We start from the raw sequence: 18,746 nt of genomic DNA on the forward strand, positions 1-18,746 counted from the left end.
CGAGCACAGCGGTGGGGCGTTGAGGAGTCCAGATACATGGTATGGCTCCTAGTTCACCATCATGAGGCCCAACTCATGCAGGGCCAGGTTTCATGGGGAGCATACAGGGCGGAGGCATGGGACCAGTTGGCTCATGATCTCACTAGTGCTACTGGGATTCCACGTACTGGTGAGCAGGTCCGTCACCACCATGCGGACCTGAAGCGATGTAAAGAAGACCAGTTGACCCAATGGATCTAGGAGGCCCGGGATATGCCCAACGCCCCACTACTGAGTAAGTTACATTTTACTTATGTATGTAAGGAATTCAACTAGCTGATACCATGGAGATGTGTATTCCAATATTACTTGTTTTGTATTACAGCTGCAGGTGTCCGCTCTATGAATCGAAGGGCGCATGACCGCAGGCTGGTGCAGCCGCGCCACCATGCAGGTTAGTAACCCCACCTAGTACTTGTAAATAAATATTATAGTGTAGCACATAGCAGAACACTGCAGTGTATTGATTAAAAGTAATAGAATGTGCAAGCAACAAGTGAAAGTCTGCAGGTATGGCTGCAACAAATTCATCAGTATGCAAGTGAAACTGGAAATATAATTGATAGAAATAAATAGTTCTGTAATACAGATGTCCCACCATTAATTAAATGTAGTATAACCTGTAGTAGTCTCAAGAGTACAGCCTCAGAAGCTGAGTTAATCACATGTGAGATATATCCCCTGTTGAAATGCTGAATCATGACAGAAGTGAGGCTGCTGGAAAGTGTTTGAATCACCACAGGTCTAATATGTGAAAAAAGCCTAGAAGTACCAACCTGAGCTGTGAAATAACAGGATGTGTGAGAGTGACTGAAAGGATCATGTATCAATAAATAAAGTAGTAATAACCCCTGAATATATAAGCCTCAGTGTGGTTCTACAGAACTACATGCATGTGGGAATTAAAAAGTAACATCCCAAACTGATTGCAGTGTGTTTGAATCTTGAATGTTTAAGCCAAAATCTGTATATGGTGATGACAGTCAACAATTTTCAGATAGAATGAATGATTGTCTGACATACTAAACATCCATAGTTGCCCCCTGCCCTGTCATCAAAGTGTAGCAGGAGGATGTATCTGATCAAAGTCACAATAACTAGGACAGTGATGTATCTGTAACAGGTCTAGCATGACAGTCAATAAAGAATCATTTTGAAACTATCACCCACAAGTTAATTGTGTTTCTATTACAAATGTATATTAATGTATAATGTATGAATGTGTCATCATTTTCTTTCCCCACCCCACCCAATAATTGCAAATTAAAAAAACTCACTAAATATTGGTATGTGAACATTTCATTAACCATGGACATTTGTCCTGTTGTTTCAAAAATATATGCATGTCCGTTGTTGCATGTGCCCTGTTCATACCTGCAAACCTGATGGCCTGTTGCCATTAATCAACCCTGCATGTTGTTTGATTGTGTATTTCTGTTCAAATAATGCATGTGATATTGATATGCCTGTTGTTCAATGGTGTTAATATCTGGGTGTTTGTTTAATGGGAATACCAATGCATGATGTTACAACTAATTTGAATGGAATAATATGCTACTAACCCAAACTAACGTAACATACTCACAAACCCAGAACGCTAGGGAAGGCAGGTCCCAGTGGACCCACCTCTCCCACCTCAGCTGGCGATTGCACCTGGCACTAGTGCCCAGGCTGGACCCTCCACCGGTGGCCCTGTGCCACCTTCGGGTGGAAGCGCTGCAGGAGATGGGGCCCGTCCCCCCTCTGCAAGCGTGGCCGGAGGAGCCCGTCCACTCACCCTCCAAGGTGTCCGGTCTGTGGTGCAAAGGGAGATCCAAGACTCTGTTCTTGGGCCCCTACGCCAGCTTGAGGCCCGGGTGGCACAGCTAATGGGCATGCCCGTTGTCCCGCCTGCACAGCCCCCAGCACAGCCCCATCCTGGGCTGTGAAGGAACAGTGGCAACTGCCTATGGGTGGGGATATCAGTTCCTCTGTTGCCATCTGTGGGCTCATGTGCCCTGGATATCCCAACCTCCGTCCCCGTCAGTTGTGTAACCCCCCCCCACATGTGTCAAACACCGCCCCTGTATGCATCTTGTCTGTCTTGTCTGTTAACCTACCCAACCTACCTCCCCAGCTATACCGACTACCTCACCTGACATACCACTCTCACCTGATAAAAAAAAAAAAGGGCACTCTGTACCCACAAAAAAATTACGCCCCATACATAGCTGTCCATGTTGCACACATGTCCTCTGGACATTGAAACTGTTAATTACAATTGGCTGTACAGCAGGTATTAATGTTGTCCTGACACCTCTCTCAGGGGTGGAAGGTTCCAAATGTCACACCAAATTGCATACAAATGCACAGCTGTTGCTGAGAAAGACATGGGCAGCTATGGGCCTCACCTACATCCTTCCTGCAAATTCCAAGCTTGTTTCCCTACTATTTTACCCTCTTTGTGACCCCTTTTTCACCACTTTCCTGTCACCCTTTTTTCTTTTCTTTCAAAGAAAATAGCTGGTGTGCTTGTGCGTGGAGCTCACCGCCAGTGCGCATGCGTGAGCTCCGCGCAAACGAGCACAGACCTCGTTTTAAGTGCTTAAAAGTGCCGTAGGCACTTTTGATTGACAGGTCCTGTACTCAGTTTGAAAGAAAAATAAATTCCCACTGTCAGTCTCGAACCTAGGACCTCAGTAACACTAGTCTGTATGACCTACCACTAAGCCATGACTCTCATGCAAGAATATAGTGCTAAAATAAATATAACATGTAATAGTAGGACTCAATATAAAGGCAATATAGGATGTGTACTACCCAAAGCATGTCAGGTAGAATTTTAATGCCTGAATTACTGGATTCCCATACTAGTTTAGTGTTAACAGAAACAGCCCTGCTAATTGGTAGCTTGTGCATAATAATGTAAGGTAATGTACATATATGAAAGTATGTATATGTACACATACATATACATATATATATATATATATATATATATATATATATATTAATACATATGAAATATAGTGGTAGGTGTCAGTATTCATACACACTCACTACAGGAAACAGTGAAGATAAATGCAGCAACCAGAATCTGCAGCACAGCCTGACTCCTGTGAGACTTACTAACCCATTTAACTGCTTAAAGGTGGCTTCAGCACTTTGATTGACAGGTCCTGTACTCATCCTGAAAGAAAAAAAGGTCCCACTGTCTGTCTCGAACCCAGGACCCTGGTAACACTAGTCTGTGCGACCTACCACTAAGCCATGACTTTCATACAAGAACATAGTGCTAAAATAAATATAACATGTAATAGTAGGAATCAATATAAAGGCAATATAGGATGTGTACTACCCATAGCATGTCAGGTGGATTTTTAATGCCCGAATTACTGGATTCCCATACTAGTTTAGTGTTAACAGAAACAGCCCTGCTAATTGTTAGCTTGTACATAATAATGTAAGGTAATGTACATATATGAAAGTATGTATATCTACACATACATATATATATATATATATATATATATATATATATATATATATATATATATATATATATATATGTATATATTAATACATACGAAATATAGTGGTAGGTGTCAGTATCCATACACACTCACTACAGGAAACAGGGAAGATAAATGCAGCAGCCAGAATCTGCAACACAGCCTGACTCCTGTGAGACCTACTAACCCTTTTAACTGCTTAAAGGTGCCTCCAGCACTCTGATTGATAGGCCCTGTACTCAATTTGAAAGCAAAATAAAAGCATACTATTAGGCCCTACCACAAGACCAGTGTAACACTAGTCTGTATGAGCTACCAGTAAGCCATGACTCTCATACAGGAATATAGTGCTAAAATAAGTAGAACATGTAATAGTAGGAATGAAGATAAAGGCAATATAGGATGTGTACTACCCAAAGCATGTCAGGAAGACTTATACTGTCCCAATTACTGGATTCCCATACTAGTTTAGTGTTAACAGAAACAGCCCTGCTAATTGTTAGCTTGTACCCAATAATGTCAGCTAATGTACATGTATGAAAGTATGTATATGTACACACACATATATATATATATATATATATATATATATATATATATATATATATATATATATATATATATATATATATATATATATATATATATTAATACATATGAAATATAGTTGTAGGTGTCAGTATGCATACACACTCACTACAGGGAACAGGTGAGAGAAATGCAGCAACCTGAATTTACAACACAGCATGAAGCATGAGAGACTTACTAACCTTCACACTCACAGAACACTGTCGAGCACTTACCAGCATGGTCCACGCCCTTACAATCTGAAAGGGCAATGCCTATCTCACATACCCTTTTATAGCACTGTCCTGAAATCACAGTGAGACATGCAATCAGTGCACAACTGGCTGCATGCAATTAGCAAATGCTGCCTTACAATTGGTGCAGAGGCCATCACATGGACCTATGCGGATACCTACAAAAGCATCCAGTACTAACACTCCACACATGCAATACATTCATTGCACAAAACCGACGGAGAAAAAGAGAGAGAGAGACAGAGAGAGGAAAAAAAAAAAAGAAAGAACCAGCAACAAAACCAGCAGCAGCAAACAGCAAGTAGCACCACTGACACAGCAACAGCTGACACAAACACAGGTAATGCAAAGTAGCAGGTTAATACTGTGTTTACTGTGAGACCTCCAAATGTATCATAGTTCACTGTCTATAGGTATGTCCATGAGATAGGTTGTGTGTACATAGTCCTGATATACATACATATGTAATACTGCTGTACATGTCGTCCATACTTAAAACTTCCATATCTTAGAACACAAGGCCAGTTATGCATATGATGCAGTAGTTCACAGGGTCAGTAGAGGTTCCTCCTCATTGGTGTGGGACCACTGTGTATGTATGGCACTGTTCAGGTACATATCCTGTAGTATGGCCAGGGTTTACTATCAGTCTGTAATGTGGTGCTATGTCCTCTAGGGGTGAACGTATCACACATCCAGGGATACCATCTTGTAACAGTGATGCTGTGTGTTCTGCAATGTTGAGGGTGGCCCTCACCTGGACATGTGAGATGATAGGGAGGTTACATTCATCTGTGATAACTAATTCCACTTGTGTAGGAGAATGAGGGGGGATACCTGCACCTAAGCTGTCTGCAACAATGTTGCCAATATCTGTGTATTTGGTGAATGTGAAGCATCTTACCACTGCTGACCACAGATGCCTTGCCTTCATGTGAATCTGCCCTGTGCTGCAGTAGCCTCCTGCTATTGTTATACAATGTGCCTGTATCTGTAGTCCACTGGACAGGATAAATAAGTGGTGTGCATACGGTCTGGGTTAGATATGTGTGTGCATATTACATGCACTATGTGGGATGTCTGTGGTAAGCTTTTGCAAAGGGGCCAGCAGTGTGTGTTGTGGCTTCCACTGGCCCAGTGGGTTGCATGGATAGCATCACAGTCCTAACTAGTGAATAACTGTGTAATTACATACATACATAGCAAGGTAGTGTACTGTGCTTGTGATGTTGTTGGGATATGTATATCCAGGCTGAGTAATGTGTGTCCACATCACAGTGTTGGGTGGCAACACACATACAGTATGTTGGGATGAACACCCAGAGTGTTCCAGAAGTGTTGCCTGTGCAGAAATATCTGGCCATTACCTGTGCATCCCCCACAACACACACACATGCAACATATGGCAGAAGCAGTATAGCAGTACACATAGGTTCATAGGTTCATACTAGGCTATTTGCCCTAGGGCATTGATAAGCCTAGCCAGAATGTGTTTGTCTTTTGCCACCCAATTAAAATTTATTTTGCTATGCCCTTTTCCGAGGTTAGTATACTGTGCCTCTGTCTAACAATGACATAGAAGTGATACCCGGGGTACAACTATGATCTCCCATCCACTCATCCAGATTCCTATGGAAGAGAGTCAATGAGGGACTCTGCCTAACCTGTACTGTGAGTTCATTACAGAGTGAAGGGAGCCTCTGGGTTATGAATCTGTCCCTCCAGCATGTCCCATTTATTTCAGTGCTAAGGTTCAGCTCTCTTGAGCGTGTGGCCGTATGGGATTCTGATTTCTTGAGGTGCAGCATGTCCATTACTTCTGGGTTGGACAAGGCTGTATACGTCAGGCACAGATTGCCTCTGAACAGGCAGTATGCCACTGAGTCCAGCTGGACTTTCTTTAACCGGGCAGCATATGGCCTCTGTTTGAGCCCTTTGATCCTCTTGATGAGGTACTGTTGGGGTTTTCCCAGTTGCTGTATGTGTCTGGTTATGCAGACAGTTGCCCATGGGTTCTCATGGGGGCATCCGTGGCCGTACTGCCTCTGGCCGATGTGCCCAAGGAGGTATGTCAACCTCCACTATGTTTCGGACTGTTATGCAGGCACAGGTGCGTATGGAAAGGTACACCAGACAGGGTCTGAGGGAGCTGACAGCATGTTGCACAGCCATGACAGATGGCATGCGTGACATTGCGAATGCTATTCGTAATTTCACAGATGTCATTGACAGATGTTGCGGGGACATACAACAGCTGCTCCACAACCAGATGTCCATGGGCCAGGGCGATGGTGTGCGTTTGCGGCATCGACGTGGCCGTATGCCGGCAACAGCAGCAGCTGGCAGTCACCGCCGACGACAACAGGCCCACTCACGCACCTCAAGTGCCAGAAGCAGCCCCAGCAATGCTGGGTTAGTGCTGTCATCAGGACGCCCCAGGAGACCACGTGCACGTGGCTCTGGACAGTCCCAACAGGGAACTGTGTCCAGTCAACACACACCCGCTTTCAATGACAGTACCCAGTTTGGGTTAGTACCGGATACGGTCCATAGCACCCCTGCTAGGCACAGGTACCATGTCCGTGCCCACAGACACTGATCTGGATGACCTGACAGGTGCAGTCTGTGGCTGGCCACAAAACCCTGTACTTGGCAGCCATTATGTGGGACTGTGTTCATGCTTACACACATGCAGAAATATAACACCTAGGGCAAACACATACACACACACACTACACCAACACTGGTCCACCCTGTACTGCTGCCCCTCACAAACACACACACACACACATGTCAATTGGTGGTAGCAGTGGCTGGCTTGGGCATACCTAACCCACACCCTGTGCATATGATGACACTGTGCCACCTCCTGCATACTACAACATCAGTGCAGGAAAGGGTAAACACGTTGCTGATGCACAGGGTGACTACATAGATGTGTATAAGTAGTAACATGTTGGAAACTGTTCACTGTTCCACTATGATTGTGTGTATATCCCAGCATTCTTGCTGCAGTAACTGTATGAATGTCCTGAATTGTTATCTGCACCCACACTACTTACCAAAGTGTACCAGCTGCACACCATCACATGCTACCATTGACTATGGGAATGTGCATCATGTGCTGTATTGTAGATTCAGCTATATGTATCTGTTCTGTCACACATGCATTTACACACACCCTGCTACCCCCACACATGCACACGCTCACCTGCCATTTCCATTATTTATTACCCTACATGAGTAGCTGTCGACACATGACAGGTACACATTTGAAAAGTGCATTATTCGGATTACTACCGATTTCCTCATCTCTACCTGTACTCACAGGGTGCAGGCAACCTCATTAGTTTAAAAGTGTAATGTGCATCACCCTGATTGCCACATCCAACATGTTTTCCATACGGAAATGCACACACAGAAACATCCCACATCCACATTCAGGTTTCAAAACACTATCTAGGTATATTCTGGTACATGTGCATGTTACAGTAGCATGTAGCACTATACTGAGTACTGGCAGTTGTCTGTTGTCATGTTGTTTGTATAGGGAGCTGTCAACATCACTGTTTGTTAAGGGAAATGTGCACCCTGCAGTGCATAGCCCCATTTGGCAAAAGCCACATCCCACCCCCAGCATTGTGCACACACACTAACCCCACACTTTCCATTTGCAAGATTCAAACCCCTACCTAACTGTGTTATGACACTAGAGACAGACACATTAGCAGAGTGTGCTATTTGCATTAGTGGGAGAGATTCTTTCTAATGCTGTACTTAGAGGGTGCTGACATCATCTGTGTTTAGGAAGAGGGATGTGCACCCTGTAGTGTGTTCTCCCAGTTGGCAAAAGGCACTTTTCTCTCACAGCATTATGCACACACACAAACCCCACTCATACTAACACATATACATTCCCTTTGCATGATTCAAACCCCTACCTAACTATGTTATGACACTGGAGAAAGACACATTAGCAGAGCACGCTACACGAATTACTGGAGAACTTTAATTCAGGTAATATAGTTATAGAGTGCTGACATCATCAGTGTTTCAAAAGGGGAATCTGCATCCTGTAGTGTACTGTCACAGTTGCTAATAGGGGCATTTCCCACACACACATCGATGTGTTTGAGGTTTGCATATGTGGGGGATCCAGTACTCCAATGTGATTAGTATATGGTTCCATTGCAACAATGAGGGATATACTTCAAGTGGTGAGCATTTTGTACTCATGTTTGTGATGATCAGGTCTAGTATATTTTCCCCTCTTGTGGGAATGTTGACTACCTGTTCCATAGCTAAAGAGTTTCTGAACTATGGGAACCCTAGAGCTTGGGTATTGTGGCTTGAGTAATGTTCACAGTCTATGTTTGGGTAGTTGACGTCACCCAGTATGATGGTGTTTGCAGAGAAATCTATACTCTCCTGTGTCGTCATGAAGGCTGTGTGGGATTCCTGAGTTTGAGAGGGTGATGTAAGAGCTCCTCTGTGTCTCTTTCCATGTGGTCCAGGGAGGTACGTCTCAGGTTGTTCACACCAGCATGGACAATGACTGCCTCATACTTGTACTTGCTGTGGAGTGACCTGAGTGCTTGTGTTGTGTGGCACATTCTATCACCTGACAGGTAGCTAAATGTGACCCTCACCTTGCTCAGTCTGGAGGGCGGGACATCAGTGTGTCTGACTATGGCATCACCTATTATAGGTGTGTCACACATTGTGTTTGGCCTTATGGGCTGTGCCTGTTATGAACACTGACATTGTGAGGTCTGTGTTGCTTGAGATATGTGTTCACGTGGGATGCAGCGTGTCTGGCCATGTCATTTCTGTCCGTGGTCTGGTAAGTATCACCTTTGGTGACATAGGTATTCATATGTCAGCTGGTGAGCATTTGCAGTGTTACCTACTGATAGTGGTACAGCTTGTTTGTTGTACAATGGACTACATGCAGCCCTGCTTACAGTAGCTATGTTTGCATGCATGTTTCCTTGCAGTTACCCTGGAATACTGATACATTCCCACAAGAGGGGAAAATATACTAGACCTGATCATCACAAACATGAGTACAAAATGCTCACCACTTGAAGTATATCCCTCATTGTTGCAATCGAACCATATACTAATCACATTGGAGTACTGGATCCCCCACATATGCAAACCTCAAACACATCGATGTGTGTGTGGGAAATGCCCCTATTAGCAACTGTGACAGTACACTACAGGATGCAGAGTTACACAGCTTCTGTGGACTCCTAGTGACATCTGCATAGTTTACTATATGTATGTTCATGTCTCACTTGACAGAATGTCACTGTTTCTCCTGTGCACATGTATGTTGCCTGTGACACTTTGCATATGACTTACCTGGCATCTGTCCACGTGAGCAGTCATATATGCCACTGCAGGACTCTAAACCTGATGATGCACACACTCAAAACATTCCTCAGCATGGAAAACATCACTATCTGTGCAGTAACAGATACCGGATTCAGGGCTACCAACAGCACTCCAGCACTACCAAGTTATACCTCATACCATGCTTTTCAGGCCCAAAACTTGCACAAAACCACAAAAGGAGGGGGTGTATTGATATTGATCCAAGATACCCACACCTCCAGGTTGGTGGCAAAGCACCTAACATCAGAGACTATCCATATGCAGGTAACAATGGGTAAAACTGCCTTCCAGGTTATAGCCTGCTACAGACCACCCTCACAAACACAAGAACCACACTTGGCCTTCCTGAAAACATTTGGAAATATGTAGGTCTGTCCATACACCATTATATTGGGTGGGTTAAACTACCCAAACATAGACTGGGAGCATGACTGTAGCTCCAACACCCTAGCCCACAGATTACTGGAATTTATATACCAATATGCTATGGAACAACTTGTTACCACTCACACAAGAGGGGAAAACATACTGAACCTGATCATCACCAACATGGGGACTCTATGCTCCAGACCAGAAGTGTATCCCTCACTGGTAAGATCAGACCATAAACTAATCTCACTGGATATTCACATCCCAAGGCCACCCCTGCACAGAAGAATACAGTCAACAACTCATGTCAAGCATGTTCACACTCCTCATAAATGATGTGGAAACCTTCAAAGCCCCCAGGCCTGTTGAAAATATGGACCAGACTGCAGATACCTGTATAAAGGCATTCTATGGACACATTCAGGAATGCATGGATCATGCAATCCCAAATGAAAGCAAGACCCAATCCTCCAAAGGCAGGCGTCCTGTGTGCTGGACACCAGCCATAAACAAACTATACAATAGAAGGATGAAGCTACTACATGATACAACAAACTCCCAAAATGTGAAGGCATCACTGATGAGTATTAGAAGACAACTACAGGCACTCATAAGATTGTCTAAGGCCATCTTTGAGAGAAGATTCCACAAGACACTGAGGATAATCACAAGGCTTTCTGTAGTTATGTTAGGAACCTGGGTGGTAATTCCCAGATATGCTCAGAGGTAGTCCAAGATGTCACAAGAAATACCAAACACACAGACATTGCCAACATCCTAGTGGACAGGTTCACTGCTACCTTCTCCCCCCCCTCCACACCAAAGGGCAAATATTTCTCCCAGCAGAGTGCTGCCCCCCCTGACATCTCAGATGCTCAGGTAAGAGCTGCCCTCTCCAAAGCAATAAACACTGCATCAATGGGACCAGACAGTGTCCCAGGCTGTGTCCTACATGAACCCCAAGAAGAGCTACACCCAGACATAACACTACTGTTCAATCCCAGCCTTACTACATGATATGTGGCCAAAGAGTGGCGTACAGCAACAGTGGTCCCTCTACATTCAGGTGGTGCCTTAACGGATCCTGGACACTATTGCCCCATACGTCTGAATAGCTTGGTCTGCAAAGCTATGGCAAGGATCATCATGAACCTCATAAATATAGATATTGGGGACCTACAGACACGTCATCATACACAGTTTGGCTTTGTTAATGGCAGATCCTGCCTCTCAAACCTGTTTGATTTCTTTGAAACAGTCACCAAGGCCACTGTCAAGGGGAAGGTGGTCTACACAGCCTACCTGGACCTTGCATAAGCCTTTGATACAATACCCCACTTGTGCATTCTAGAGAAGCTCACCAGTGTACATATTAACCCCTATGTCACTACAGATATTGCACAGTGGCTCAAGGGCAGAACACACAAGGTTAGAATTGCTGGAGCCATGTCAGCCTCAAAACCAGTTACAAGTGGTGTCCCACAAGGCTCAGCACTGGGATCTGTCTTGTTCAGTATATATTTATCAGAGGTACAGGCCAACATGGAAGTACTGTGGCTGAGCAAGTCGCAGATGACTGCAAACCGGACGCCATAATCAACTCTCCAGCCAACACACGCATCCTCCAAAAGGGCCTCTTGGAAACACACGACTTGTGCCACAGCCATGGCCTCAAGCTGAATGCCAAAAAGTGTATAGTCATCCCCTTTGTCAAAAACAAAGTGACCACAAAGTACCACATATGTGTTAATCCATTAAGTGCAGACGAAGGAATTATGGACCTTGGGGTACACAAGTTGATAGCATTCTCTCATTTGACAACAACATGGCCAAAGTGGTTAGGAAAACATTTTATATAGGCCGCATCATCATGAAGGGATTCACATGTAGATCAGGGGAGGACATTGTGCCTCTTTACTTATCCCTCATCATGTCCATAATTGACTACAATGTCCCTGTCAGCATGCACCTTACCAGACACCTGCAGCAACTGGAAAGACCACAAAAGTACCTCAACAAGAGGATCAAAGGGCTCAAACAGATGCCACATACTGACTGGTTAAAGAAACAGCAGCTCTACTCACTGGCATACTGCCTCTTCATAAGCAATCTGTGCCTGACATATAAAGCCATGTCAAACCCTGACTTAATGGCCATGCTGCACCTCAGAATATCCAGATCCCATCAGGCTACACGCTGGAAAGACTTGAACCTCAGGAGTGATATACATAGGACATGCTGGAGGGACACATTCATAACTCAGAGGCTCCCTTCACTCTGGAATATTATCCCAATAGAGGTTAGGCAGAGTCACTCAGTGACTATCTTCAAGAGGGATATTAATGACTGGATGTGACATTGTAGGTTTACCCTGGGTATCACTTATGTGTCACTGTTAGACAGAGGCACAGTATACTAACCTTGGAAAAGGGCATAGCAAGATAGATTTACAATGCATGGTGAAAGCCACACACATTCTGGCTAGGTGTATAAATGCCCTAGGGCAGATAGCCTAGTATGAACCTATGGACCTATGTATTTTGTTCACACAGTCAACCCTATCCCCTACCCATGGATGTACAACACATGTATGAGATGGAAACACATGGCCAAACTGTGGACTAAGCACTCTGAACCCAGTACTGGCATAACCTGTCAGGTGGCATGAAATACTACAGTGACTGCAATACCAGTCTGATGTGGACCTACACTGACAGCAATATAAGCACGGAAACACACCGGGCCATTCATGGAGCCTAAGGATAGCATCCTGCCTGAGTGGCAGACACCTCTGCAGCTGGCACACAGGCATACGTTAGGCCTGAACACAGCATGCATAACACATAGCACACAAATCCTGTGTGCCAAACAAGCACAGTCTGTACAGCTATACAACACTACTGCTGCAGTTGTGTTAGGTACTTTTATTGTCCAGTACAGTGAGGTCATACTCACCAGGCTGGACAAGGTGAAGGTCACAGTGATATGCTCATGGGGCACTATGGTCCACCACATAACACAAGCATACAGATCAGTCAGATGCATGGACACATATGACTCAGTCATTGTCCATGCCACTACAGCTGATGTGTGATGTCCCTCACTGGGATACATGATATGGAACATGGAAGGGCTCACTGTGCAAGTGGCACAGGCTGGTAGAACCCTGACCTTGGTTGGCATCAGACCCTCACCAGGACTGCTGACATATTACTGAATGCTAATGAATTACTGTAGCTACAACACCCTAGCTGAACGGTTCTTAGCATGCAGCCACTGCATTGCTATGGAACAACTTCTTACCACTCCCACAACTGGTGAAAACATGCAGCACCTGTTCATCAACAACATGTAGACTATATGCCCCAGACCAGGTGTGTATCCCATACTACTAGGTTGATAGCATCTACATCTCATACTGTATATACACATCCCACATGCAGCACCTGCACAGAAGACCACAGTCATAATGTTACCCTGTGCAAATACCATGTATTCACATGTGGCAGGCATCACACATGGTAACTATTGAAGGTCACAGGTACATATGTGTATTTGGCACACACATACATCATGTGTGCATTGCCATAACTGGTTTAATCAATGTCATGCATTATTGTGAGAAACAACCCCCACACATGGGCATTCTGTGTGAGCAAAACACACGTGACATGTCTGGAATCAAAAGCCATAAATAATTGTGATATCGTTTAGAAAGGGGTATGTGCATCCTGTAGTGTGTTTTCCCAGTTGCCAAAAGGGATGTTTCTTTTATACATACTTATCCCCCTTCACACACACTTGGCGGATTCAAACCCCTACTTAATTATGTTACGACACTAGAGACGGACGCATTAGCAGAGCGCGCTATTCGCATTACTGGGAAACTTTTTTTCCCCTGATATACTTATAGGGTGCTGACATCATCAGTGTTTAGAAAGGGGAATGAGCATCCTGTGGTGTGTTTTCACAGTTGCCAAACAGGATGATCCTTTCATATACACACACACACTAACCCTCCTTCACACACACATTTGCCACTTGCTGGATTCAAACCCCTACCTAACGATGTTATGACACTAGACACGGACGCATTAGCAGAGCGCGCTATTTACATGACTAGGAGGCTTCTTTTCTCCTGATATACTTATAGGGTGCTGACATCATCAGTGTTTAGAAAGGGGAATGAGCATCCTGCGGTGTGTTTTCACAGTTGCCAAAAGGGATGTTCCTTTCATACTCACTTACCCCCTTTCACACACACTTGCTGGATTCAAACCCCTACCTAAATATTATGACATTAGAGACAGACACATTAGCGGAGTGCGCTATTCAGATTACTGGGAGATTGCTTTTCTCCTGATATACTTATAGGGTGCTGACATCATCAGTGTTTAGAAAGGGGAATTCCTGTGGTGTGTTTTCCCAGTTGCTAAGAGGAGTATGCCCAGTTCAGCCTTCCCATGGCATGTTGTGTGAAAGATGTCTCATTTATCAAAGTGTGTGAGCATGCCCAGTGCGAGCTTTCCATATGCTGAACTCTGCAGCCCATCACATTTGTGGATGAGTGTGACCTTCAACAAATATCTCCAGTTTAGGGTTGTGTGTTCTGTGCCATGTTGTGTAGTTACTGTCCAAATGCTTTTTGTGTGAACACAACAGGGATTATACTGTGCCTGAAGGTTTTGCATGGGATACTTTGCATACAATTGTCAACATCCGTTCATACTGACCTAACACTGTAGTACTGTATAGTGTAGTGGTTCAGTAATTTCACTGTGGTGGACAGTATCCTGGGCTTTAGTCCTATCACTGCTTTACATTTCCATAGTGTGCACAACAGCCTGGTTAGGGTCCAGTTGTGCACATCTGCACAAAGGCGGTGCCTCTACGGACCCTGGTAATTACCGCCCCATAAGCTTAACAAGTCTAGTCTGCAAAGCTATGGAGAGGATCATAATGGAGCTCATAAACAAAGATATAGGGGACATGCAGACATTGGACCCGTCCCAGTTTGGCTTGGTCAAGGGCAGATCATGCCTTTTGAACTTGGTCAACTTCTTCAAAACAGTCACTAAGGCCATTGATGAGGGAAAGGCAGTCCATACAGCCTACCTTGACCTTGCAAAGGCTTTCGACACAATACCCCACTCGGGTATTGTAGAAAAACCTACCAACTTAAATGTAAACCCATATGTCACAAGATGGGTAGCAAACTGGCTTAAGGACAGGACCCACAGGGTTAGAGTTGCTGGCGCTATGTCAGACTCCAAGCCGGTCACAAGTGGTGCCCCACAGGGCTCAGTCCTTGGCCCCCTAATGTTCGTCATCTATTTCTCAGAAGTACAGGCCAACATGGGAGGACTTTGGCTGACAAAGTTTGCAGATGACTGCAAACTGGGCGCCATAGTGGACAGTGCATCAGACATGGATATCCTTCAGAAGGGACTCACGGAAACTGATAGCTGGTGCCAGAGCCATGGCCTGAAGTTAAATGCCAAAACACGTATAATCATACCCTTCGGGGAAAAGCAAGGTAACCCCAAGCTACCATATAGGTGGCAATCCTCTAAGCACAGAGGAGATTATCATGGACCTGGGGACCCAGGTTGACAGTGGCCTTTCTTCTGACACTCACGTTGCTAAAGTGGTTAGAAAGACCTTCTACATTGCCCACCTGATCATGAAGGGATTTACATCCAGATCTAGTGAGGTCATTGTTCCCCTGTACTCTTCACTTATCAGACCAATGATCGAGTACAATGCCCCATTCGGGATGTATCTCACCCGACATCTGCAGCAATTGGAGAGACCCCAAACGTCCTCCACCAAAAGGATAAAGGGACTCCAACATCTGTCATATGCTGCCAGATTGAAGACACTCCAGCTCTATTCAGTCACATACCGTCTGCTCAGAGGTGACATGTGCCTGACATGCAAGGCCATGTCCAACTAGGAATTAATGGACATGCTCCACCTCAAAATCTCCAAATCCACCAGAACCACTAGGGCAAGTGACTTAAACCTTAGCAGGGATATAAGTAAGACATGTTGGAGGGATAGATTTATCACTCAGAGACTCCCTATGCTGTGGAATACAATCCCGGTCCATGTGAGGCAGAGCACCTCGCTGGCTCTGTTCAAGAGGAATCTTGACCTGTGGATGGGAGATCATAGGTTTGCCCCGGGGATCGTCTCTGTGTCACTGCTGGACAGAGGCACAACAAACTAATGGGCACAGTATTGTTTCCATATAAGGGGTGGCGTAAGCCACAAAACTCTGGGCTAGGCTTATAACTGCCTTAGGGAAGATAGCCTAGTATAAACCTATGAACCTATGAACCTATCTGACCATGTTGCATTATGTTCAGATATGAACTACTTACAACAGCCTCATCCAACATCAGTAGTGTATTCCACAACATAGGTGTACATTGGCAAACACTACCAATGTGCCCTAGGCCATTTCTAATGCTAGTCAGAGAGTGTTTTTGTCCTTCGATACATTGTAAGTGTAGTTTGCCATGACATATGTCTTGTTTAGTATACTGTGCCTCTGTCTACCTGTGACATAACATTGATACCCAGGGTAAACCTACCATCCATCTCCCATCCACACATTAAGATTCCCGTTGAGGAGAATCAACGAGTGACTCTATGGATAACCTGTACTGGTAGTTTACTCATGCGTGGGGGTGTCTTCTGTGTTATGGATAATGCAGTACAGCTTGTCCTATGTATGTCAGTGCTGGGGTTCAGGTCCCTCATGTGCATAGCTCACTGCCATTCAGATTGTACAAGGTGCAGCATGTTCATTGATTCCAGCTTGGACATGGCTTTCTACATCAGGCACAGCTTGCATCTGGGTGGCCAGCATGGCAGTGTGTGGAGTTGCACTCTGTTTAATCAGGCAACACATTACATGTGTTCAAGCTCTTTGATACCCCTGGTGAGGTACTGTTGTGGACTTTACAGTTGATGGAGGTGTCTGCTGAGGTACACCCACAGGGGCTGTTGTGGTCATTTGTAATGCTGATGAAGGATAACTGCAAAACCACAATGACCTCCCCTTATCTAGATGTCATAACCTTCATGATTAGGTTGGTATATGGATTGTTTCTGTTAACACTACAGCCACATGTTTGTCCAATGCAGGATATCTATCACCTTGTGTACCCAGGTCTGTCATTACATGTTAAGTATGTAATGGGTTAGCACCTATGTGGTACTTGATGGTCACTTACTGTATAACCACAGAGGTTGACTATACAGTTTTCTCCATTTAACATGCTGACATGGCTATGGCACCGGTTGTCTGTTTCTATGTGGCCCTTTTGTGGGATGCTTGTGTCAGCTGGAGTGTCAGATATGGTAGGCGGTTTGTAGTCCTCTGCAAACATGTTCAGGCACAGTCCTTACATGTTGGCCTGTACCTATGGGGCATATATACCAGACGGGGAAGGTCCCAGGACCAAGCTTTGTGGGATACCTGTTATATGTGGTTTGTAGTCTGACATGGCTGCAGCATGTCTGACCATGTCAGTTCTGTCGTTGGTCTGGTTTGCAACCCTCTAGTGACATTGGGGTGTATATATAAGCTGGTGAGCATATCTATATTGAACACGTAGGGTATCGTATGGAAGGCTTTGCAAGGTCCAGCTACACTGTGTGGACCACATTGCCCTCATCAGTGACCTCATTTACTGTTTCAACTGAGTCACACATGTTTAGGGCGGGTCTGCACTTCATAAACCCACACTGGGTAGGGTCGGGTGTCAATAGATCCCCAATATCGTTATGTCTGCAGTACATGCTGATCCTTTCCATAGCTGTGCAGACCAAGCTTCTCAGGATTCTGTGGTGGTTGTTTTTAGTATCCATTCAGGCGACACCTTTCTTGAGAACAACCACTGTTGTTGTACACTGCTCTTTGGGTACATATCCTGTGGTAAGGCTGACATAATGTCAGGGAGGCAGCAGTCTGCTGGGAAAGATATTTTGCATTATGGGGGGGGGGGGGTTGCACTGCACCTGTCAGGATGTATGTTGGCAATATGTGTGTGTGTTTGGTATGTTGTTTGTAATATTTGTATGATCCAGAGCATATCTGGGAATACACAACATGCTTACTACCATCAGTTGCAGCAGCCTTGGGGTTATCCTTAGTGTTCTGTACAATTTGTATCATAATAGGTTAATAGGTTCATACTAGGCTATCCACCCTAGGGCATTTGTAAGCCTAGCCACAGTGTGTGTGGCTTTTGCCACCCCTTGCTATGTGAATATTATGGCCATTTATGATTTACTTAGCTGTGCCTCTGTCTGGACATGACACAGTAAAGACCCCCAGTGTACATCTACAATTATCCATCCATTTTGCTAACTTCCTGTTGAAGAGTGTCAGTGAGGGGCTCTGCCTAACATGTAGTGGTATTCTGTTCCAGGGTGTGGATAGACTCAGGGTTAGGTATCTGTCCCTCCAGCACATCCTATTTGATTATGTGTTAAGGTTGACATCTCTGACTCACACAGCTGTGATGGCTTTGAGTTTTCTGGGGTGGAGCATGTGCATTACTTCTGTGTTGGACATGGACTTGTACAACAGACATACAATGCCTCTGTGTAG

This window comes from Protopterus annectens, chromosome 1.part1 (genome assembly GCF_019279795.1).
Source record: "Protopterus annectens isolate FY-2018-M chromosome 1.part1, PAN1.0, whole genome shotgun sequence".
NCBI classification, from domain to species: domain Eukaryota; kingdom Metazoa; phylum Chordata; order Ceratodontiformes; family Protopteridae; genus Protopterus; species Protopterus annectens.